At 44.0% G+C, this 26165-nt stretch overlaps 1 protein-coding gene across 3 annotated transcripts in view; it reads left to right on the forward strand.

Annotated features, from left to right (window-relative positions):
- Positions 1–839: 839 nt before the first annotated feature.
- Positions 840–26165, forward strand: part of DNAJB6 (DnaJ heat shock protein family (Hsp40) member B6) — a 71187-nt gene continuing 45861 nt past the window's right edge. Inside the window, exon 1 of one of the 3 annotated variants that reach the window (XM_057504945.1) lies at positions 840–871. The gene's annotated coding sequence lies outside the window, so the exon portion shown is untranslated. Of the gene's footprint in view, positions 872–3311; positions 3465–26165 lie in introns of those variants that run through there. The other 2 variants (XM_036899482.2, XM_036899481.2) reach the window with 2 other exon arrangements.

Here is a 26165-nt window from a genome sequence, read left to right on the forward strand (position 1 = left end):
CGGTCCGTGTCTCACTGGTGGGAATAAATCACATTTAGGTTTTATGCTTTTTCTAACACCCTCACCCCTGCAGCCTCACAGCATGCCCACATACCACACAGCAGGCAACCCCCCCACGACTGTCTCCTTCTGGGTTGCTAAGCTCCTCAAGGGAATGACTCCTGTCTTCCTGGACCTGTGCCTATAGCCCTGCCAAGTGCTGGTTTACGGTAGGTGTTTAATAAATGGGTAAATGAAAACGCACTCCTCATGTTGATCCCATGACGTGATTTCAGTCTCTCACAGCACACTACAGAGTTTCAGGTAGGCTTTGTGTCTTCCTGGCTTCAACTTTATAAAAATGATTTTACTTATTGGATTGGAAAGTAATAATGAATAGAATATATTTTATATGTAATACAGAAGTTCAAACAACACATGAATCAGAAAGAAGGAACTACGTGATCTCACTATCTAGTTACAATCACCCTTAACAGTTTGTTGAATATTCTTCTAGGTTTCTGTGTGTATATGTTTAAATAACAGAATATGCACCTAAACAGGCCTCTGTGGCATAAAGATTATCTAGAGCAAATGGTTTTTGAGAAACTGCAGGAGCAGGAGAAGCTCTGAAAACTGAAGTTGCCCTGTGTGAGGGAAATGCACATTTAAAAGGAAAATCTCCATTTGTATGGGTGCGTCTCACTGCCGCCAGCGGCTCCTCCCCCTCCAGAGATTCTAGGAGAACGCGTAAATCTGCATAACAACCTAACCCTGTTCATCTTGCTTTTCCTGATTCCCTCCCTTAACTGGCCTCACTACCCAACAGTTTTGTCTTTAGTTGGAGATGCCATTTAGCGGGTGCTTTTCCTGGGTCTCTTGTGTACCTGAGGTATGTATGTTAACAAACTCGTATTTGTTTCTCTCCTTTATCATGTTTTATATTATACGGAGTCTCCACTAAGAACTCAGAAGGGTAGAGGGAAAATTATTTCCCTCCTATAATGTGTATGTGTATTTCATATATATATACATGTATACACACACACATCAATGAATACAATTTTACAAAAATGGGATCACATTAAACCCACTATTTCAATAATGCATCTTGGATATATTCAATGTCAATAAACATAATTACATTATTAATTATTTTTAAGGCCTGCATGCTATTTCCCGGTGAAGAGGAACTGATTATCAGCAAAGCTGTGATTAATAACCTCGTAATTACTTTTTTTCTTTCTTTGTTCATGAATTTATTACCTTTGGGCAAATGTCTACAAATGTTAACCTTGGATCCAAGGTAAATTACAGGTTGATAAAATTGCTGAACTGTGATTCGAGACCTTCACCTGAGGTTCCTGGACTCCTGTGTGGGCTTGGCAGGGCATGTGCACGTGCTCACAAGCCTCACAGCACTTCCACGCTTTGCTGGGGAGAAGTCTGCCCCTTCTATCAGTTTCTCTAAGAAGCCTTGACGCCGAAGAGCTATTATTTAGTTAGTATAACTGTTAGGCACCGAGTTAAACACATACAACTAACCTGCACATTGAGCCTATTATTCTCTCTTACAGATTAGGAAACAAAGCCATAGAATCTCTGTAAGTAAAACTGTAACATTTGCAGAATATCTCGCCAGGCTTTAGTACTTCTGCATATCAATAGGCGTTCAGGAGGAAAGAAGTTTGGCTTTAGTGCATTTGCACCATTCCTCAGGGGTGGAGAGAAGATCATCTCCATATCAATGGGTAATACCCGGGAAAGGAGGGCTTATCTGTACCTGAGGGGAGGGGGAGGGCCGGTTTTGCTGCTGCTTGAGAAGGAGAGGTCGGCTCGGACTGCAGTTTTGTAAACAATAAACGGGTTTTAAACTTTATTTCTCCCTTTCACTGATTTCGGTTTTTAGAGGTATTTTGTCCCGGGATTTCCTTTCCCCGGACTTACAATCTCCCTACTCTAATATCCATCCTATGTAGCTTCCTTTGCCTATCAGAGAATGAGTAACGCAGGCCCAAACACCTTTCCAGCCCTATCTTCTCTTTCCATGATTAAAAACCTGTTCCCATCAAGTTGGCACGTTCCCTCTGCCCAGACCAACTTTGTGCTTTCGTACTTTGCCTCCTTATTCATTTCCAAATATCTCATTTCAATTTAAATCTTTGTTGTTCCATTTTGAAATGATCATTCTCCGAGCCAGGGTTTTCAGTAGGACTACCATCTCGGCTAACATTAATTTTGGAATAAGTCCATAACCTTATCTTGAAAGACCTCTGTTGTTTTACTAAAAACTGCTTGAACATTGCCCTGTTAAGTTTAAGTGTCGGGGTGTGTACTCCTCTCCCAGGACACCACGTGGATGACAGCAGGGCTGGTGACTTGCTTTGTCCTAGTTGGGTTTTCTCATGATACATTCACTGCACTGACAAGATGTTTTAACAAATAATTTTTTTGGAGGGAGTTGGAAAAAGTTATTTGTGGCTAGCCTGCCGCTTACTATTTAAAATTCATGTCTCTGCTGTCTGCAGTTCAAGATTAGCTCACACCCGCTATAGGGACTTATAAAATCTAAAATGTCACATGACAGTACGGGTCAACACTGGCAGGGAAATAAACTCCATCGGCCTGCGAGCAGATACGGTTATGTGACAGTGTCAAAAAAATGTTGGTATGTGAACGAAATTCCCATCGCTACTGAGCTCTCCTTAGGTTTTTATCATGTCAGTACTAAAACCAAATACTATGTTCCTCCTTTCTTTTGACCAGGCATTTCCGTAACCCACTAAGAAAAGATTAGAGAACTCAAGATAAAAAAATTGTGTTTTTCTGCTAAAACTATGTCATCTGCTAAAAACTATGCACTGTAAGGCAATGGAGGCGGAGGAAGCGCCAGGAATGGGCGCACACGGCGCACAGCCGTCCTCTGATCTGAACCACGGCTACGGAAGGGTCCAGGTGTTCAAGGCCGTCGGCCAGATGCCCGCGGCTTGGCCGGGCCCGCAGGGCGGCTGCGTCCCTGGAGCTCTGGCGGGTGGGCGGTTACACCGACCCACGGCAGGTTCAGCGCGGCGGCCCGAGTCCGTCCTTCCAGGTCGCCAGGGCCGCGGCAGCGCGCGGGAGCCCCACGGCGGGCCCCTTCGGGGCCGGGTCCCCGGAGCCCGGGCAACGCCTCCGCGCCCGGCCTCCTTCCGACCTGGAGGCCCGACCCACGGACGCGGGAACCCAGTGCCCCGTTGCCCCCCAGGGCCGCCCAGAACCTTCGGGAAGACGGGGAGCGCAGGGCGTACGCGCGGCGTCAGGGCCGGGCGGAAATGGACGCCGCCGCGCCGTGGCCGCGTGACGCACTTCCTGTTTGTTGTCGGAGAAAGGAGAGAAAGGAACGCGCGAGAAGCCGGAGCCGCCGCCGCCGCCGCCGCTTGGGCCGCCACCAGCGCTGCCGTGCTGCAGCCGAGGGCACCCGGGCCTCCGCCCCCTCCGCGTCCTCGGTGAGCGCCGCGCCCAGAGCGGGCTGGGGCCGGGCCGGGGGCCTGTGGTGGGGCCCGCGGGTCAGCGTCCTAGGGCCCCGGGCCCGAGATGGGGTCGGGGGTGGAGGTCAGGGGCCCGGTGTGGGCCCGCGGCCAAGCCTCGGGGCCCGGCGTGGGTTTGCGAGGCGGGGGTCAGGAGCCTAATGTGGGGCCGGAGGTGAGAGCCCGGGGCGCGGGGCCCGGCGTGGCGGCTGGGGCCGGAGGTCAGGGGCCTCGAGCCCGGCTCGGGCCCGCGGCCGCGTCCCGTGGTGGCCCCCCGCGCTGGCGGTTGGACCGCGGCCCGTGCGGAGGGCGGGCGGCGGGCCCTCAGTGTTCCGCCTGAGTCCCCCTCCGCGGTTGACCTTAAAGCCGGAGACGCGCGGGTCGGCAGTCCGGCCGGGAGCCGGGTGCGCGGAGCCCTGGAGCCCCTCCCCCAGCGCCCGCGGACCTCGGCAGTTTGTTGCTGAGCAAAACGCCTGACTTTCAACTTACAATGCCAGCTTGTTTCCCTTCACAGTGCGCCGCAGTTTATACAACTCAAGTTTATGCGAGTTTTGCCCAAGTAAGGAAAAAAATTGATGCAAGAAGTGTAAATAGCAAACCTTGTGTTGAGTCGAAAAAGGTTCTCAGAGGTAGTATAGGGTTGCCAGCCAGGTGCGCGCGCTTCGTGACCGGCCTCCCCGGGGGTGGAGGGAGGCGAAGATCAGCGCGTGAAGACCCCCCCAGGGATGGAACTGCCTGGGGCCGGGGCTCCAGCGCCCTTTGTGGTTTTCGACGTGGTTATCTCAGTTGCGGATTTGTGCGCTTTATGGCTAGAATCTTTTCAGGCAGTGAATTGATTTAATAGGAGAGTTGGACTGAATGGCCAAGAACAGGAAAGATATACCCTTACCTGTGGCACGTTTTGCTGCTTATTCTTCTGGTTTAATCACACTAGCAATCATGTGTACCAAGATGTTTTGATGGTATTTGGAAGGAGTTATATAGGCCTCCGCTCCTCTCCCAGGCCATCCCCCACTCCCGGTTCTCCCAGGGAAGTAAGAGAGGGGTCAGGACTTGGGCATCTGGTTGGTCTGTAATAAGGTGAACGCGCTTTATGCACACTGTCTAATGAGCAGAGCAATTTTGGGGATTAGGGGAATGAATTTGGGGAGTGAATTGGCCTGGTACAGTTGGTAGGTGTGGATGACTTGACAGGAAGTAGGGGAACCCCAGAATCGACTGGTTTCTGGGTCATAGTGATGCTGTAGACCATGGGAAAGTGGGGAATTCAGGAGCCTTTGCAGGATTTGACATCAGTTCATCACCCTTTCAAAATATCAGCGTTTTAAATTGTTTTCATGAGTGGTGGATGGGGAGGTATTTCTGGCGACAGGACACACTGTCTGGAGGGCTGGGTAGGGAGTATTGTTCGAGTGTTACTCTGAAAACTAAATTATGATAGGGAATTACAGTCTCCCACCTGAAGCAGAGGACGTAAGAGCTTTCCTCTGAGCAATTCCATTATCTTTATAGGTGTTAGAACCACAAGGGTAGAGCCATTTTCCTGACAATTTCAGACTAATGGAATCGTACTCACCATCACCGTTGACAGTTTATAACCGGAAATACTCAGTTACACTGGGTTTGGGTTGGGATAGGGTATGTGTAGTTTTAACTTTAAAGAGCATTTTAAAAATTATTTCTAATTCAGTATAATCCTGACCACGTCACGTGGTGATTTTATATTAACTTCGCTGGGGTACCACTGCACATTTGAATTTGAACGTAAGCTGCTGTATTGGTTAATGCCCAAGGATGGTTACACATCACTTCTTTAAAAAAAAAAAATTTTTTTTTTAGTATCGTTAATATACACTTACATGAGCAACATTGTTGTTACTAGATTCCCCCTGTTATCAGGTCCCCACTACAAATCATTCTGATGTCGGTAATGAGTAAGTGAATATAAATCAACCTTTATATTTGTAAGTTGGTATTTTAAACAGGATTTTTGAAAAACTTTTTTGCCATTTCACTGTGGAAATGATTTGAGACACTAAGCTGGTGTTGTGTTAAAAATGTGGTTTGCTTTCCGTCTGTCCAGGACACCACCTAGTGGGGAAGGGGGTACACGAGGCTTCTGAGTGGTGAGGGCGGGTCTGGGCTGGTCCGTGACGGGGTTGATTGAACAACTGCGGTAAGTTTTCTCTGATGAATGGAATTTGAGAGAACTTGAGACTTCTTTCAAAACGGGAGGTAGGTGAGAAGAAAAGGGAAGTTGGTGACGATGGGAATAGTGGTAAGAAGGGTAATGTAGGATTTTAAAGCCTAAATGGAGAAAATGACTTACTGGATAAGTCTGCTAGGAAGAATTTGATGCTTTTATTATATATTAATTATAAGGTGTTTTTTTCAAACTTTGTATTGTCAGGGGGACATAAGTTACAATAGAACCCCTTTTAATAGCCTACCTAAGAAGTAAATTTTAAAAATAAGGTGGGGAATGTTCTTTTCTGAAAAAATAACAATAAATACTTTTTTGAGGGTTACAGTATATATCAAAGTGGAGAACGTTTCATCTTATTTCTCTCTCATACCTTATTTCAAAAGTTACACCTTATTTATTTTAGACATAGCTTGGTTTTCTCTTAAAATTGTTACCCTAACATTTGTAAGGACTTTCTGGCCATTTTAATAAGAAACAATAGCAACCATTGCTTATGGCTGTGCGGTGGCAGAACTGTGTGTGTATCAAAATACTCCAGGTACTTTAGGATTAAATTGAGTTGTGTCTGGAAAAGCAGTTACCTCAGGTAGTGTGTGATTTTTGTGCCCTTTGAAATTCTCATTGTCCCTTTTACCAACAGAGGCATTTAGAGTCTGTTTTGTTGTCAGTGTGGCTGTGTGCTGGGCTCTGCATTTCTCCAGGGTAAGCCTGGAGTCTGTCTTCTGTGTGTCTAGCATTGTCCTAAACTCAGAATGCTCAGAAAATACTGGTTGAATTGGGTCCTTCTTCCTGGTTTGTCTGTGTTCTGATTACCCTTCTGCAATTAATAAATGGATCCACTGTTTAGGAAATTTGAGAGAAAAATAAACGCATAGCATTGAGTACTTGCCATATTTTATTTTATGTGCTTTTATTTTATTTATTATTTTTTTAATTTTGGTATCATTAATCTACAATTACATAAAGAACATTATGCTTACTAGGCTCCCCCCTTCACCAAGCCTCCCCCACCCCCACATACCCCTTCACAGTCACTGTCCGTCAGAGTAGTAAGATGCTGTAGAATCACTATACTTTTATTTTATTTTAACAAAAGGAAGTCATACCTGTGAGTGTCTCCAGTTGAAAGAATGGCTGGGATCATGAGTTAGAAGGAAGTAAATTTCCTTGTTTGTTTCAGGAATACCTGAGGGCTATTGGGTAAGAATAAACGTCTCAGTAGATGAGCTGGGACAGGACTGATGTCTTTTCCGCCCACTCCACCTGTTACCTGTTCTGGGAATTCATCAGATAATGAAATGATGTGTAGGGAACTTCCAGGTTTATTATTTCTTTCTTTTTAAACTTCTTGTGTGCTTTCTCATTCTTTTAACCAAATAATCACTAAGTCAGTTTGATGCCACGTATGAATTAACCGTTTGAAGAAATGTTTTCTTTAAAGTTGCCCCTTCTCTGGGTTAGTAGTAATGGTTATTTTGATTTGTTGGTTTTATAAGCTAAAGATAGGGAATGTGTTCAGGGGACATATGACCTCTCCAATTATGTTACTTTTTTGTTACAATTATGTGACTTTTTAATGTTACTTTTTAAATATGAGTGCATATTATCTGGGTGGACAATAATGAAATGCTTTCTGGAAGGATGAAGGTTACCCTTTTAGCCCTACCTTCAGCATCTCATGAATTGGAAAGGAACAAAGGAGCATTTTTTTCCCTAAGCAAGATTTCTTAGATCTTAGATGGAGAGATGTTTGATAAAAGTCCTAGGGGGAAAGATAGGGTCACTTATGTCCAGTAACACCTTATTTGGGTGGATTTGGGTGACAGGAGCAGATGGCCTCAGAATGCAGCAGTGTCTAGTCCACACACTGAGCTTGAATTACTGCGCTTGGGATGAACTGGACAGGCTGAGAAGGGTACTAAATTTAACAGTCATGTTGGGGACATGCGTTCTCTAAGTTTCATTAACAACAGGAGGGACATTGTAACGGCTCAGAAAATTTCCTTTAATTAAAATCAAAATTTTGTCACTAAGGCAACTGAGCTGTGCAAAAAAACTTGGCTTTTTCCAGCTAACTCATCATGGAGCACCTTCAAATAGTTGAAACTTTGAGGTATTGTTTTTGATTAGAGCGGATAGAGGTTAATTTCATGGACGGGAATACATGGGGGAGAAACCACGCCTCTGAACCGTCCCCCCTCCCCCCGCCCTGTGGATGAAGGGCTATGGAGAGAGAGGTCGTGCTCGCACCTTTCCACCAGACCGCCCACTGGTAGGCATCTCATCTCGGTCCTCTCTCAGAGGGATCATTTGTGTTGCAGCTTCCTTTTTTGGCGGGGAGATGGGGGAAGTTAAATTTGTAGTGCTTTAATGGTATTTCTGGATACGTCGTTTAGTTTAAATCTTTGTTTTGGAGCACGTGCGTTATTTGTAATTAGAGCTTTCATCTGCATGCTGCTTTGCATGCAGTTGACACGGAGTAATTGAGTAAAGAGATCATGTTAGAGAAATTTTATTATTTATGTATTTAGAGAAATAGGTGGTTAGATGGGTGAGAGAAGACTAAAGTGACTTTCTCATGAGTTTTTGAAGGTCACCAAGTTTGGGAACCTGTAGAGTGTCTTTCTACCACTTGTTCAGTGGTAACAAAGTAATAGAAGTTAGTAAAGGCAGTTGGGCAGTCTTTGCTTTTTTCCTCTTGATAGTGAAAGGCAAATGGTCAGACTTAGAAAAAAGTGACCTAGACTTATTTTACCCAGAGTTATACACTTTAAAGAATTCTCTAGAAGGAAAATTTGTTAATGCAAATAATAATGATGTAATTCACCTGTAGAGTAATTGCAGATGCTAGCTGGTTTCTGGGTAAGTCAGAACTTAGGTGTTGGGATGTAGATGTTATGGTTCACAGTGTTCACAGGCAAGCAGCAGTAAAGAATGGGGTATTTGAACTGCCAGCCTTCACCCTGAAGGAGCATCTTGGATACTGTGCGTGTGCATGTGTATGTATGTACACCTTCACTTATTCTTCGTTAACTGTAAGATGGGGAAAACCAGAGTCTTGGTTAGGCAAGAGTTGGATTGGACCATTAGGAGTTTGAAACAGATTGATAATCTAGAGGCTGGGAAAAGAGAAGGCATTTCACCTCCAGTGGCCAGTTGTTCTGTGAGAAGGAACTTCTCCACTGCAGCAGTGTGCCTCCTCAGGTGAGTCAAGGCTTACTGTCACAGGGCTCGTTTCTGCAGTGAACAACTTGCCTAGATGTCACTTCAGTGAGTGAGAAATCATCTTCCAGAGAAAACCAGTCTGTGTCATTGGGTTGCGGTATAATGGTGCAGGGCTCTCCTTGCGGGGAATCCTTGAGTATAAGGTTTAACACCTGACAAATATTGAGTCTGCAGGAACACTTTAATTTTTGCTAATTTGGCTTGGTTTGTCAGAATTTATTGTGGTAAGTGGACAAGCAGCATGGGTTTACTTTCTGGATGAGTATTTGTATCAACCCCCTGAGGTGCTTGTTTAAAGTGCTGATTTCATAAGCTAACTATTGGGTGAGACAGCATCTTTTGGAACAGGCCTGGGAATCCTCATTTAGACACTCCTTTCTCCCCATGCACACCAAGTGCCTGTCTCTGTAGCCTGGCATTTTTGCAGGTTTCTGTTTGTACAGGCTCCGCCTCTGGGCACCTGTGCCAACGGCACTCACCCTTACAGTTCACCACACTGTTCCTGACTCATTTCACAGTTGGAGCTGCACTCGTGTGGGTGGAAGCACTGTGTTGACTTAACATTTTTTTCTAGCCCGTGGGCATCCCCATGATGAGTGACTGCTAGAAGACATAGCTAAGGCTTGGCCTTAGTGATTCTAGTAAAGCCTTTGTAAGATGGGCTCAAAGGCTAGCAGTTAGGTGGACAAATGGGCATAGTGTGCAGACAAGCAGTTCTTGGGAGGCACTTCCCTAGCTCTTGAATGTGAAATGATATTAACTTCATCAGCACAAAGCAGGCAGGCAGGCAGGCTTACGCTTCACTTAACAGGTTGGAAAAACCAGACAGGAAAGCAACTTTGTGAGGGCCAGGAAAAATTGAAGCTGATAGTACTGGTTAGAATGTAAATTGGCACAACCTCTGCAAAGCAGATAGGCAGTGTCTTTTTAAAAAAGTAAAGGTGCATACATTGTTTGATGCAGACATTTCTACAGCTTATACAGAGAGACTTCTGGCTGACGGAGTGGTGGTGGTGAGAAGAGCTTGTGCTGGAGGTCCTAGGTCTGAGCAAGACTCCTTGTTCCCCCCACCCCACTGCAGTGTGTGACCTTAGGCAGATACTCAGCCTCTGGCCTCAGGTTTCCCTGCTGAGAAATGAGGGCATTGCTCAAAGCAGAGCTTCACACAAGGGTCAGCCACTAGCTGTGTCAGGGTATTCACCAATGCCCTCCAGCCTGGGGGACATCTTTCATCTTAGAGGGGAAATTGTGGCCTGTGACTGTACTTTCTGAAGTTGGATTGCTCATTTCAGCTGTTTCAGGGCTCCTGCAGTGTCCCTTGGCCACGTTGTCCAGTGTAGAATTCCCAGCTGATTATCCTGTTGTCTCCATTCACTTTTTTTTTGTCCTTGTATATACATTTTTTGTTTTGGCAGTTTATCTTGAATTCCTTATTTTTTATTGCCATGTAACTGACATATAACCTGGCAAGTGTGAGGTGTATAACATAGGCAGGAGATGTATTCAAGTACATTTAATGTGATATGGCTAAACGTGGAACGTGGAAAGAATGAGTGATTTTAAGCATGTTTAAATATTGACCAAATAATTGACCACCAAACAAGTACATAGTAATAGCTTCCGTAGAAGTCATCGGGAATTATTGACCAACAAAGCCTTAAAAAGATTATTATGGTGACAGACACACAGAAATACCAATTAATGAGAATGTTAATTTGCTAAAGCCTTCCAAAAAGCGAAACCTTTGAAAGATTTAGTGATTGTAAACCTTTTACATTATCGCATATAACAAACATTGATGAATAGAGGGGCCTTTAGCTTATTCACCCATTGGCATATGCAGCTCCCTGACATTCTAGTTAAAAGCTTTTTTCTGTATACCTGGTAAGTCTCCTGATCATTTGCCAGGGACTGTGTTACTGAGTTCTAAAGATAAAATTGGTGTGGGTCATGTTCTCAGGAGCTTATGATCTAAAAAGCGTAAAAGAACCTCACATTGCAATGTGATGGGTATGACAATGGACGAATGTTGTGATGAAGGCGTGTGTATGATGTGGTCCCTGTGTATAAAAGTGCCCTCAGGGGAGAGAAGGTAACCTTGAGCTGGGATGTTGAGGGTGAAGACCGCCCCAGAGCAGGTGTTCCGGCAGGTCAGTTCAGCCCAGCCCTGTGTGCAGCCGTGTACGGACCAGAACTGGCATCGTTGGGTGGGAGCAGATGCTCATGTAGGATGGAGGGATGCTGTTTGGGACGGGATGAGAGCAGGACAGGCCTCTGATGCTGCACATGGGCCCGAGTGTCCCCGTGAGGCCGAACATGTAATGGGTTTGGTAGTACGCTAATGGACTTCATGGCATTTTAAGAGTAACCTTATTGTAGAAAAAATAACTAGTATTTTTAGCTTGTGACTTATATGGATGTAACAGTGTGCCCACTAACAAATCAGTTTTTTTAAATGTTAAAAAAAAGGTGATGTGCATATAAAGTAAAAAAAAATCAGGACATTGGTAAACCTATTAAGTGGTGGATTGTTGAAGGGTTTGAGTAGAACACATTTGCCTGGCTTGTGGGGGCTTTTGCAGCGGAGTTACTGACAGCTGGAGTCTGAACCAGGACAGAGGTGATTGGTGGGTGGTTAGTGGAAGTGGAGGGAAAGAGTGAATCCTGGGAACTTCTGAGTCTAGGCTCACCTGGCACAGGAGAGACTCAGGTCGGTTTGGGTGCTGTTTATTTAGACAGTTGAGGTTTAAAGTGATAATTGATTTGGTGGGATTATCACATTTGTTACTGTTCACCCTTCCTTGCTTTTGTTCTTTGTTCTTGATTTTTGTTTTCCACACTTTCTCTGACTTCTGTGGTTGAATTTTGTGTGATTCTGTTCTCTCTCCTTTCTTAACATGTCACACTTTATTTTAACTTTTTTAATGGATTGCTGTAGAGTTCGCAGTGTACATTTACAACTAATCCAGATGCACAGACGCTATTAATATTTGCTCAACAGGCAACCCAAGTATTTTACAATCCCAGCAGTTCCCTGCCCTTGTGTGTATATGATTACATACATTGTTGGTGTTATTGGAAGGATCTGTTACTTGTTAGATGAGTAAAGAGCAGGAAAAATACAAGGTTATTTTACCACTTGTTCTTTGCTTTTCATGTAGATCTGAGTTTCTATCATTTTCCTTTTCTCTGAAGAACTTGTACCATTTTTGCAAAGCAGATATACTGGCAACAATTCCCTTAATATTTGTCAGAAAGTACTTACTTTTGAAGGATAATTTTGTAAATTACAGAATTCTAGGTTGGTGTGTGTGTTTTTTCTGTCTCCATCAACATTTTTAAAATAATCTCACACCACTCTAATGAGTGTAGTTGACATTTATCCTGCTTGGTGTTTTCTATTCTCCTGGATCTGTGCTTTGGTGCTGGACTTTAATTTGGGGAGATCCTTAGTTATTATTGCTTCTAACTGCTGCAGAGTTGATTCATTCTTCCTAAGTTTGCTTCTGTCCCATTCTTTGTCTTTGGGTATTCCCGCATCTTTGTGGTTGTCCCACAGTTCATGGGTATTCTGTTTGAAGGTTTTGAAATTTTTGTTTTCACATTAGATTCCTCAGCTCTGTCCAGTTTATTAATTAGCTCATCAAAGACTACACTTCTGTTGGTGTTTTTTGATCTCTAACATTTCTTTTTCATTCTGTCTTAGAATTTCCAACTCTGCTTACATTATTCATCCTTGCATGTAATCTTTTTCCATTAAAGGTCTTACCATATTAATCACAGTTCAGAAAATTCTTGGCTTGATAATTTCAACATTCCTGCCATATCTAACTTCTGATGCTTGCTCAGTCTTCAAACTGTTCTGCTTTTTCATGTGCCTTGTAACTTTTTGTTGAAAGGTGGACGTGAAGCACTGGGTAAAAGGGACTGCTTTAAATTGGCCCTTGGTGATGTGGAGGGGGTTTGGGAGGGGAAGCACTTGCCACTCCTGTGGGTAGGTCTCAGTCTTGGCAGTCCTGGGCCTCTGACAGTGACCTACCCCGCCCCTCAGTTCCTCTCCTCTGAGGTGGGAGGGATGGCTGCTCGGGACTGGAATTGGGCACGTCACTGCCCCTAGGAAGGTTATGCTCTATTAAAATGGTGTCCTGAGGGCAGACCTTGCTAAGAAGACAAGAATGTTCTAGTATTTCTATATGGTTTTCTCTCCCTTGGCCTGAAGCACCAGGGTATTTTTCACCAGTATTTATGGTGAGGACTTGGTGGAGCTTGGCAAACCTCACAGCGATGTTTAGAACCCTCAGGCCCGTCCACACGGAGCAGCCCGCACTTGTCCAGGTTCAGGTCTTGTCTACCTGGCACCAGCTCCCATGGAGGGCTCACTCTGCTTGGCAAGTTGGGATCATCTGTGTCCACCATCTGTATCTGCACTGCGGGGAGCAGACTTCAGTGCCGTGGTAGAATTTAAAACAGTTGTTTTTTTCTGTTCAGCCTTTTTGTTTGTGAGGGTGGAGTGGTGACCTCTAGCTTCTTATATTGATGGACTAGAAACAGGAAGTCTATCCTTGTTTTTTTTTTTTTTTTTGCTTTCTTGTTTTTTAAAAAATTTTTTATTAAGGTATGATTGATATACACTCTTACGAAGGTTTCACATGAAAAACAATGTGGTTACTGCATTTACCCATATTATCGAGTTCCCACCCATAACCCAATGCAGTCCCTGTCCATAAGTGCAGCAAGATGCCAGATACACTATGTCCCTTCTCTGTGCTACACTGTTCTCCCCGTGATCCCCCACACCCTGTGTGCTAAACATAATACCCCTCAATCCCCTTCTCCCTCCCTCCCCACCTACCCTCCCACACCCCTCCCCTTTTGGTAACCACGAGTTCATTCTTGGAGTCTCTGAGTCTGCTGCCATTTTGTTCCTTCAGTTTTGCTTTGTTGTTATACTCCACAAATGAGGGAAATCATTTGGCATTTGTCTTTCTCTGCCTGGCTTATTTCACTGAGCATAATGTCCTCCAGCTCCATCCATGTTGTTGCAAATGGTAGGATTTGTTTGTTTCTTATGGCTGAATAGTATTCCATTGTGTGTATGTACCACATCTTCTTTTATCAGTTCATCTACTGATGGACACTTAGGTTGCTTCCATATCTTGGCTATTGTAAAAAAGGGCTGCGATAAACATAGGGGTGCATATGTCCTTTTGAATCTGAGAAGTTGTATTCTTTGGGTAAATTCCAAGGAGTGGGATTTCTGGGTCAAATGGTATTTCTATTTTTAGTTTTTTGAGGAACCTCCATACTGCTTTCCACAATGGTTGAACTAGCTTATTACATTCCCACCATCAGTGTAGGAGGGTTCCCTTTTCTCCGCATCCTCGCCAGGTTTTGTTGTTCTTAGTCTTGATGCTGGCCATCCTAACTGGTGTGAGGTGATACCTCATTGTGGTTTTAATTTGCATTTCCCTGATGATTAGTGATGTGGAGCATCTTTTCATGTGTCTGTTGGTCATCTGAATTTCTTCTTTGGAGAAGTGTCTCTTCATATCCTCTGCCTGTTTGTTAATTGGGTTATTTGCTTTTTGGGTGTTGAGGCATGTAAGCTCTTTATATATTTTGGATATTAACCCCTTGTCGGATATGCCATTTACAAATATATTCTCCCATACTATAGGATGCCTTTTTTCTGCTGATGGTGTCCTTTGCTGTACAGAAGCTTTTTAGTTTGATGTAGTCCCATGGGTTCATTTTTGCTTTTGTTTCCCTTTCTCTAGGAGATGCGTTCAGAAAGAAGTTGCTCATGCTTATATTCAGGAGATGTTTGCCTATGTTGTCTTCTTAGAGTTTTATGGTTTCATGACTTACATTCAAGTTTTTAATCCATTTCGAGTTTACTTCTGTGTATGGGGTTAAACAGTAATCCAGATTCATTCTCTTGCATGTAGCTGTCCAGTTTTGCCAACACCACCTGTTGAAGAGGCTGTCATTTCCCCGTTGTATGTCCATGGCTCCTTTATCGTATATTAATTGACCATATATGTTTGAGTTTATATCATGGCTCTCTAGTCTGTTCCATTGGTCTATGGGTGTGTTCTTGTGCCAGTACCAAATTGTCTTGATTACTGTGGCTTTGTAGTAAAGCTTGAAGTTGGGGAGCGTAATTTTTCCTGCTTTATTCTTCCTTCTTCTTCCTTCTCAGGATTGCTTTGACTATTTGAGGTCTTTTGTGGTTCCATATGAATTTTAGGATGATTTTCTCTAGTTCGTTGAAGAATGCTGTTGGTATTTTGATAGGAATTGCATTGAATCTATAGATTGCTTTAGGGCAGGATGGCCATTTTGACAATATTAATTCTTCCTATCCATGAGCACGGGATGTGTTTCCTTTTATTGGTATTTTCTTTAATTTCTCTCATGAGTGTCTTGTAGTTTTCAGGGTATAGGTCTTTCACTTCCTTGGTTAGATTTATTCCTAGGTATTTTACTCTTTTGATGCAGTTGTGAATGGAATTGTTTTCCTGATATCTCTCTCTGCTAGTTCATTGTTAGTGTATAGGAATGCCACAGATTTCTGTGTATTAATTTTGTATCCTGCAACTTTGATGAATGCAGATATTAGATCTAGTAGTTTTGGAGTGGATTCTGTAGGTTTTTTTATGTACAATATCATGTCATCTGCATACAGCAACAGTTTAACTTTTTCCTTGACAATCTGGATGCCTTTTATTTCTTTGTGTTGTCTGATTGCCATGGATAGGACCTCCAGAACTATGTTGAATAAAAGTGGAGAGAGTGGGTTTCCTTGTCTTGTTCCTGATCTGAAAGGAAAAGCTTTCAGCTTCTCGCTGTTCAGTATAATGTTGGCTGTGGGTCTGTCACATATGGCCTTTATTATGTTGAGGTATTTGCCCTCTATACCCATTTTGTTGAGAGTTCAAATCATGGATGTTGAATTTTGTCAAATACTTTTTCAGCATCTGTGGAGATGATCATGTGGTTTTTGTCCTTCTTTATGTTGATGTGGTGGATGATGTGGTGGATGATGTTGATGGATTTTCGAATGTTGTACCATCCTTGCATCCCTGGAATAAATTCCACTTGATCATGATGGATGATCTTTTAGATGTATTTTTAAATTTGGTTTGCTAATATTTTGTTGAGTATTTTTGCATCTATGTTCATCAGGGATATTGGTCTGTAATTTTCTTTTTTCGTGGTGTCTTTGCCTGGTTTTGGTATTAGAGTGATGCTGGCCTCATAGAATGAGTTGGGAAGTATTCCCTCCTCTTCTACTTTTTTTGGAAAACTTTAAGGAGAATGGGTATTAGGTCTTCACTAAATGTTTGATAAAATTCAACGGTGAAGCCATCGGGTCCAGGAGTTTTGTTCTTAGGTAGTTCTTTGATTACCAGTTCAATTTTGTTGCTGGTAATTGGTTTGTTCAGATTTTCTCTTCCTTGGTCAGCCTTGGAAGGTTGTATGTTTCTAGGAATTTGTCCATTTCTTCTAGGTTATCTAGTTTGTTAGTGTATAATTTTTCATAGTATTCTCTAATAATTGTTTGTATTTCTGTGATGTCCATAGTGATTTTTCCTTTCTCATTTTTTTAATTTATTTTTTTGAGAGGGCATCTCTCATATTTATTGATCAAATGGTTGCTAACAACAATAAAATTCTGTATAGGGGACTCAATGCACAATCATTAATCAACCCCAAGCCTAATTCTCAACAGTGTCCAATCTTCTGAAGCATAACGAACAAGTTCTTACATGGTGAGCAAGTTCTTACATAGTGAATAAGTTCTTACATGGTGAACAGTGCAAGGGCAGTCATATCACAGAAACTTTCGGTTTTGATCACGCATCATAAACTACAATCAAGTCAGATACGATTATTCATTTGATTTTTATACTTGATTTATATGTGAATCCCACATTTCTCCCTTATTATTATTATTTTTAAATAAAATGCTGAAGTGGTAGGTAGATGCAAGATACAGGTAGAAAATATAATTTAGTGTTCTAAGAGGGCAAATGTACATGATCAGGTCTGTGCTTATAGACTAAGTATTAATCCAAGCTAGACAAGGGCAACAAAACATGCACGGATGCAGAAGATTTCTCTCAAAACAGTGGGGGTGAGGTTCTAAGCCTCACCTCTGTTGATCCCCAATTTCTCCCCTGATGGCCCCCCTGCGATTGTGCCTGTCTTAGGTTGTTTCTCCCTTGAGGAATCTTACCCGTCTCTGGCTAACCAGCCGTCTTCCAGGGCCATACAGGGAAATGTGAAGTTGGTAAGTGAGAGAGAAGCAATATTCTTTGAAAAGGTTAGCTTTTTACTTCTTAGCAGATTTATGCCCTATTGCTTCTATGCCCAGCATTTGTCTTGAGGTATCTTTACCACTTGGAAGAATTATGATACTCAGTAATTTTCGATATCCTTTCTCATTTTTGATTCTATTTATGTGTGTAGACTCGCTTTTTTTCTTGATAAGTCTGGCTAGGGATTTATCTATTTTGTTTATTTTCTCAAAGAACCAGTTCTTGCTTTCATTGATTCTTTATTGTTTTATTCTTATCGATTTTTTAAATTTCTGCTCTAATCTTTATTATGTCCCTCCTTCTACTGACTTTGGACCTCATTTGTTCTTTTTCTAGTTTCATTAATTGTCAGTTTAGACTGCTTATATGGGATTGTTCTTCTTTCCTGAGGTAGGCCTGTATTGCAATATACTTTCCTCTTAGCATGGCCTTTGCTGCGTCCCACAGATTTTGTGGTGTTGAATTATTGTTGTCATTTGTCTCCATATATTGCTCGATCTCTGTTTTTATTTGGTCATTGATCAATTGGTTATTTAGGAGCATGTTGTCAAGCCTCCATGTGTTTGTGGGATTTTTCAGTTTCTTTGCTTAATTTATTTCTAGTTTCATACCTTTGTGGTCTTGGAAAGTGGTTGGTACAATTTCAATCTTTTTGAATTTATTGAGGCTCCTTTTGTGGTCTAGTATATGACCTATTCTAGAAAATGTTCCATGAGCACTTGAGAAGAATGTGATTTCTGCTGCTTTTGGGTGTAGAGTTCTGTAGATGTCTGCTAGGTCCATCTGTTCTAGTGCATTGTTCAATGCCTCTGTGGCATTACTTATTTTCTGTCTGGTTGATCTATCCTTCAGAGTGAGTGGAGCGTTGAAGGCTCCTAAAATGAATGCATTGCATTCTATTTCCCCCTTAATTCTGTTAGTATTTGTTTCACATATGTAGGTGCTCCTGTGTTGGGTGCATAGATATTTATAATAGTTATATCCTCTTTTTGTACTGACCCCTTTATCATTATGTAATGTCCTTCTTTGTGTCTTGTGACTTTCTTTGTTTTGAAGTCTGTTTTGTCTGATACAAGCACTGCAACTCCTGCTCTTTTCTCTCTTAGTTGCATGAAATATCTTTTTCCATCCCTTGACTTTTAGTCTGTGTGTGTCTTTGGGTTTAAAGTGAGTGTCTTGTAGGCAGCATATAGATGGGTCTTGTTTTTTTATCCATTCAGTGACTCTGTGTCTTTTGATTGGTGCATTCAGACCATTTACATTTAGGATGATTATTGAAAGATATGTACTTATTGCCATTGCAGGCTTTAAGTTTGTGGTTACCAAAGGTTCAAGGGTAACTTCCTTACTATCTAAGAGTCTAACTTAACTCACTTAATATGCTGTTACAAACACAATCTAAAGGTTCTTTTCTTTTTCTCCTTTTTCTTCCTCCTCCATTCTTTATATATTAGGTATCATATTCTGTAGTCTTTGTGTATCCCTTGATTGACTTTGGGGATAATTGATTTAATTTTGCATTTGCTTAGTAATTAACTGTTCTACATTCTTTACTGTGGTTTTATTACCTCTGGTGAGAGCTATTAAACCTTAAGAACACTTCCATCTATAGCAGTCCCTCCAAAATAGACTTTAGAGATGGTTTGTGGGAGGTAAATTCTTTCAGCTTTGCTTATCTGGAAATTGTTTATCCCTCCTTCAAATTTAAATGATAATCTTGCCAGATAAAGTAATCTTCATTCCAGGCCCTTCTGCTTCATGGCATTAAATACATCATGCCACTCCCTTCTGGCCTGTAAGGTTTCTGCTGAGAAGTCTGATGATAGCCTGATGGGCTTTCCTTTGTATGTGATCTTATTTCTCGCTCTCTGGCTGCTTTGAACAGTCTGTCCTTATCCTTGATCTTTGCCATTTTAATTACTATGTGTCTTGGTGTTGTCTTCCTTGGGTCCCTTGTGTTGGAGATCTGTGGATCTCCATGGCCTGAGAGACTATCTCCTTCCCCAGATTGGGGACGTTTTCAGCAATTACCTCCTCAAAGACACTTTCTATCCCTTTCTCTCTCTTCTTCTGGTATCCCTATAATATGAATATTGTTCCGTTTGGATTGGTCACACAGTTCTCTCAATATTCTTTCATTCTTAAGAGATCCTTTTTTCTCTCTGTGCCTCAGCTTCTTTGTATTCCTCTTCTCTAGTTTCTATTTCATTTATTGTCTCCTCCACCGTATCCAACCTGCTTTTAATACCCTCCATCATGCTCTTCAATGATTGGATCTCCGACCGGAATTCATTCCTGAGTTCTTGAATATCTTTCCGTACCTCCATGAGCATGTTAATGATTTTTATTTTGAACTCCCTTTCAGGAAGAGTCAGGAGGTCCATGTCATCTTTCTCAGGAGTTATATTAATTTTACTCTGAACCAGTAAGGTTTCTTTGGCGTTTCATATTTGTATGTGGTGCCCTCTAGTGCCCAGAAGCTCTACTCTGGAGCTGCTTAGCCCCTGAAGCAATGTCGGGGGTCACAGGGGAGCAGTATTGGTGCCTGGGGGGAGGAAAGAGCTCTTTCCTGCTTCTCGAGCCACTATGCCTGTCTCCACTTACTGAACCAGTGGGCCAAGCGCAGAGGTATAAGCCTCTATGCTTTGTGTTTGTAGTTGCTGTAGACAATCTTCCCTCTGGCTGGCCTAACGCCAGGGTAGGGTTTGCGAGCCAGGTGGGGCTGGCTGGGAGAAGGGCGCAGTCGGCTGCATATCACGGAGGGGGTCCTTGGAGCTGTGTAGCCAGCCAGGGAGCTGGAGCACCTGGAAATTGTGAAAGTTCCCAACCTACAGCAGAGTGCACCCGGACAATTTTGTCTACCTGTTCTTTCTCCTGAGCAATAAGCTCTGTGCAGTCCCTGCCCCTTTAGCAGCCCTCTTGCTGTTAGGCAGTCTATCAGACGGCCTGCGTTTCTTTTGTCCCAGAGCAGCCGGATATGGATCCCTGGCTTTCCACAAGCGGCTGGAATGTCAGTCTCTCCAGTAATTCTGCCTGTCTTAGTTTTTCAATCCCCTTATCATGAGAGTATCGTGAAAGCACCATGAAATGTAGGTTTGTGCTCCCAGAGCAGATCTCCAGAGCTAGGTGTTCAGCAGTCCCAGGCCTCCACTCCCTCCCTGCTCTGTTTTTCTCCTTCCTGCCAGTGAGCTGGGGTGGGGGAAGGGCTTGGGTCCCACCGGGCCACCGCTCTGGTATGTTACCCTGTTCCATGAGGTCTGCTCTTTTCTCCAGGTGTATGCAGCCTGGTGCAGTCCTCTTTCCTGTTGCTCTTTCAGGATTGTTGTATTAATTATATTTTCATATTATATGCGGTTTTAGGAGGAAGCCTCTGTCTCACCTCTCACGCCACCATCTTTAATCTCCCTTATCCTTGTATTTTTATGGAAAATTTTTTATGAATGTTTCTGGAGGAGAGAAAGCAACTGCAGAATGGGAGAGCAGGGAGTCCCTTAGTTGCTCCCTGAACCCCAGGGTACAGTTGACTGGGGAACCACGTTGGTGGGGCTCCATCCCTCTGTCCCTCTGAGGGCCCATGTTTTCCTGGTCTTGCCTGTCCCCTGTGACGTCAGCTGAGTATGGCAGGTGGTGAGGGTTGTAGGTGTTGGTAGTGCTGAGTCTTGGAGCTGAACCACTAGTTCTTAACCTCTCACAGACGCACGTGCAGTTTGGGCTGGGAGCCAGGGTGGTCGGCTGTCATTGGGAGGGAGGCGAAGGCCATTTAAAATGTCACATTGCCACAGATGGCATCTTTTTGAAAATAAATGGATATATTTGATGCTTCAGGAAAATTGTGTTGAAGAGTGTTTAGTTTTTCTGTGACTAGGGAAGTGGTCTGTGTCTAAAATAATACTTATTTATGCCTGCCTTAGGCATCTTTTGGTTAAGCAGCAGTTGACCTAAACTCAGCTTTTGTGCTGTTTTTATCATCTAATACACAATCAGTTGAACATTTAATTTATAAGTTTATCAGTTTTTTTTAATATGCTGTAAATAAATAGAAATACTGAGTACTGTAGGGAAATTACTGATCACAGATGTTTAAGTTGCTTTTTATTTTGTATAAAGCTCTGGAGTTAGTCATATATAATTTGAATGCATTTAACTTTTTGTGAATTTTGTCATGTTTTTAAAATTTTTTATCCCTTTTTACTTTGAGCAATGAGAAATGAATTAACCTGTGGCCAACACTAACAGTGGCCAGCTTTTCATGGTTCCTAGGAGATGCCTTCACTCCCATGATTGGCTTTCTTCTCCTAGACCTTAGGGTGTTTTCATTTTACCTTCCTTAGAGGGCATACTTTTCTTGGAGTTCATATTAAAATCTGTTAATCTTATTGGCACTTGTTAAAAACTGAAAAGGTAGTGTTGGTGTAAAGGCTGTCCCGCATCACTGAGCATTTGCATCCTGCATTCACAGCCCAGTGTGATGGGATAGGCTGGTGGGACTTCGGGTTTTGAATTTACTGAAATCTTGGGCAATTCACTAAATTCCTTCCTCGGCTGTGGGTCTGCGCTCTCCTAATGCCTGGCACGTGACTCAGCAGTGCACAGTTGCCCCAGCTGCTTCCCCTCATCTTAGGCTAATAATTAAACCTTAATTATTACAAAACTGAGCATAATGGAACTAGTAAGTCACTTTTAAAAACACACTATCATGGATTAAAAAGTTTATTAATGTATTTTCAATAAAAATGGAAGAAAATCTCTGACGTATTTTTTCATCTAAGATTTGTGTTTGTGCATGGAGCCTATTATGAAGTCACGATAGTCTAGAGAGGTGACCCTGAGCAGCTTCCTGGATGGCTCCCTACCTTGCTGCTGTCTCCTTCGTTCCTGCTGTCCTTGTTCTGGGTCAGACACACATCTCATGTGGAGTACTGTGTTATTCCCCTCCTCCCAGCCATACCCCCTTTCTTTAGAAGTCCGCCTACCTTGTACTCACTTGTAAGTGATGGTCTCACATACACCCGGTGCATCCCTTTTGTTTATAGTCGAGGTTCTGTTTCTGTACATTGTGAGTGTTGCCTGTCAGTCGTGGCTTCTGTCTGGAGCTCACCAAGGCAGCCTCGTGCTGAACTTGCCAGCTGACTTCCTGCTGCTTGTGTGGGCTCTGCGCTTTCATAGCTTTGTGTGTGCTGTGGCTTTTGTCTGAGGTGATTTTGCCCTCTGCACTGGGAGCTGCTTTCTGCTTTTCAGTTCTTCCGTAAAGAGCAGTGTTCTTTTGAGTCGTTTTTGCCATGTTGCCTCTATACTCTCTTCCGCAACACTCTGTACATGTTGCTCAGTTGTGTATGACTGACTTGTCTACATGTCTGTCTTCTCCAAATCTGGTGACTTATTCCCAGAACTAGCCTATGATTGTTTAAAAATAGTAAATTTATATGATTAAATCCAGTCAAAAATGTTTTCATTGTGAGTAAATATGTTGGTTGAATTTGTAGCAAAAAGAGTTGATTGGCTGTGGAACAGTGGGCCAGTGTAACCAGGTGGGATCCCTGGGCAGGCCATGGACTGCACTTGTCTTCAGAGCCGTGTTACACCAGGGGATCAGTGGGATGCAGGGCAGGGACCACGGGCTGGGAGACTGGGCTCAGCCGGGCTAACGCGGACAGCACATCCCGGTGTCCTTCGCAGGGGAGGTACTCAGCATTGATGATGGAGTTCTAGAGGAGAAACACAGAAGTCTTGTTGGCTTCTTTCGGTAACGAGTGGCCTGGCCCCTGTGTCTGTGTTCTCTTCTGGATACTAAGGAATTATGGCCTGGTGCTTGCTCAGGCAGTGTTCTTAAGAGGAGCTGCGGGGAAATGGAAAGATGTGTTAGTCTAGAGAGTGAAAAACTCTCAGAAGTAAAGTAAAGCCCCTGAGCCCTTGAAGACAGCTGTGTGGTAGAGAAACTCAATCTGCACCAGGTAACCTGGTGAAAATCGCCTGGAGGCCCTGCTCTTCTGCATAAAGAAGTACCCAGTAAGCGGTGGGGCTCAGGGCCGCCCCTTGGAGCTGTTCAGATGCCTGGTGGTTGTGGTGGGCTCTGTGCGGCAGAGCTTGGTCACCTGCCAGGCCCCTGTGTTTAACCAGAGCGCGCTGGTGCCGCTCAAGCCAGGTCGCGCCTTGGGGGACCCCGCCACGTTGGGCTCCAAAGTGGGAGTTTTTCTAATTCTGTTCTCTCTCCTGTATTAGCTGGAATTCTTCAGTAAGAGGAATTTGGCTCTTGGCAACACATGTGGCTCCTACGGGAAGGCAGCATCGAGAGCTGGGGACCTCACTGCTGTGCGCAGAGTTGCCACACGCAGGCCTTCCTTCTGGTGCTCAGGCTCCTCTGCCCTGTGGCTGTTGTCATTTTGATGTGGCTGTGCCTTTTCCTTCTGACTTATTTTTAACTTTCTTTTTTTAAACTATTTTAGATTGACAGACGAGTGTAAAGAGGGTACAAGACTTTCCCCATATCCCTTCCCCCAGCCACCCTTAACACAGCACCTGAGGTCCCAAGACCAGGGGACTGGCTGTGGTACAGCACCCGAACTGCAGACTCGCTTCCCAGCCCGCTGGTGTCCTTCTCCTGCTCCAGAGAGCGGTCCAGGGCCCGGATGGCATTTAGTTGTCATTTATTCTGGGCCACTCCTGCGCTCGTACAGTCCAGTTATTCCTTGTTTCTTTTGGCCAGGCCTGTAATTGCTGCTAGCCTCTCTCCTTTCTTATTTGACAGCATGTTCCTGGGCTCACCTGTGCCTTCCCTGCTCCAGAACACCACCCCAGACCTAGCATTAGCGGCTGCAGTGACCTCTCACTCTGTCTGACCAGTGGAGCAGACGGTGTCCTTCACGGCTGGTTGTGTCCCTTGCTGGGGACCACGGTGTGTGTGTTGGGGTGGCACCTGCATATGCATATATCGGCTGTGAGGGAAGAGGGCCCGATTAAATGAGGCTCCCACAGTATTTCAGAGGAGGAGATGCCTGGGCCATTGAAAATAAAGAAAAGTGAAGGGTTTGAGATACTCCAAGGGTGTACCAGGTGAAACTGCATTACTTTGTGGGGGGGGGGGATGTGTTGGGTGGAATGTAGTGGTATTGGGGGGAGTTTCCAATCAAGCAGCATGGGAGCTCCAGTTTGAATCACCAAGGAAAGGCCAGGCGTGGGCATCGGGAGGATGACGTCAGACTGGGCCCTGTCACATATCCAAGGGGCCCTGTGGAGCTGTTCCGTCTAACTTGTGTCTGAAGTGCCAAGGGGACCTAGAATTGGAGCATAAACCTGGGAATTGTTGCAAAACAAGTGGTGCTTAAATAAGAGGAGTGGATGGAAACACACGAGTGTGGAGAAGAGGGCTGCCCTCCTAGCTTCCCCTCCTTTATTTGCAGGGCTGGCTGAGGGGAGGGAGGTGGCAGGCCCAAGGCAACCCAGGGGCAAGGGCGTGACTGGGAAGCCCGTGTGTGGTCAGGGTTCTGGAACATCAAACCGCCCAGTCCCTGAAAAAGGCTGTCGGTGTCGCTGGAAGATGTGCTCATGATCTTTAGATGAGAGTTAGCTTCGCGTGGTGGGGGTGCTGGGCAGGGCTGGGCGATGGAGGGAAGAGTGAGCCGCAGCAGGGGGGCCAGGACTCTTCTCCAGAGGATCGGTCTCATCAGCTCGTTTGAATTTTGTGCTGGGGGTCATCTTCATGTAAAAACAGGAAAGTCCCCGGTCTGGTGTGGCTTGTATTCAGGCCCGGCTAATTGATGCTGCTCATACACCCCGAGTCCTGTGACTGCCCTGTGGGTTGGAGAAGCCAGGGAGGGGGCCATAATTACAGTGCTGAGCACCTTGCATGCATGGCCCTGGGGTTTCAGGCTCATCCTCCCTTCTCTGCAGGAGCTGCCGTGAGGTGGCTGCCACACCAGCACAGACACAGGCACGTTCGTGCAGATACAGCTGGATGTGGGAGAAAATGAGCTTGGGATTCGTTGCAAAGAAGTCTAGGCCATGGCATCTTGACACACTGGGTACTGGTCATACTGTAGCTCAGGCGATGGTGCAGCTCCTTGGCAGGAGCCCTGAGCCCCGAGCTTTGTCCCTTTGTTTTCGGTAACGGGATTGGCAGAGGTTCCCCTGTGGTTTGCACTGCTGGAGCTCAAAAGTGAGAATAACGTTGCATAGTTAATTATCAGCCCTTTAGAACATAGGTGACAGGATGCTGGTTTTTCTGCCGCCTTCTGGTTGCTCTGGCCATGTTGGGGTGGCCATCAGTCAGGTTGTAGTTCCTGAAGATGCATGGTTGCCGTGCCCTGTGACCATGGGGTCGGCTGCCTCTCCTGTGGGTGTCCTTTCCAGGCTGAGTCTGCTGCTCTCATGGCGGCCGGGGTGCGGTTGTTGTAAGTACCAGTGGGGAAACCTCTTATGATGGGGTGCTTGCTCCTATATCTTGTACCTGATTGCATTTCAATCAAATTCCCTGGTACTTTTATGTTCAACATACTCAAACAGTATTGAAAAGACTACAGTGAACAACTCCGTACCCCTCAGCTACATAGTTTGTTATCTTTGCTTTGGAATGTATCTGTCACTGCTATTTGGATTTTAATAATAAGTTAGAGGAGTTGGAAATAGTAGCCATAGTTTTCTCTCCCTAATTTGTAATTTTAAAAGGTGGGAAATTTATTGGACAAAAGAATGTATTTTGTTATTTAAATGCCAAATCTTGTAGTCTGTCCTTTTTGAATTCTTAACCTTCAAATATCTAGTACTTTTATTACGGTGTTTGAAGTTACATACTCCTTTCTAAATTCCACTTTAGTCAGTTGATCAAGTTGTCTTGTGGCTCATGTACATCTAATGTAAATACTTATCTAATTTAAATACATCCTCATTTCTTCTATGGTTTCTTTGACCCAGGGGCTTTCTTAAAAAGTT

The sequence above is a fragment of the Manis pentadactyla genome, chromosome 7 (assembly GCF_030020395.1).
Source record: "Manis pentadactyla isolate mManPen7 chromosome 7, mManPen7.hap1, whole genome shotgun sequence".
Classification (NCBI taxonomy): Eukaryota; Metazoa; Chordata; class Mammalia; order Pholidota; family Manidae; genus Manis; species Manis pentadactyla.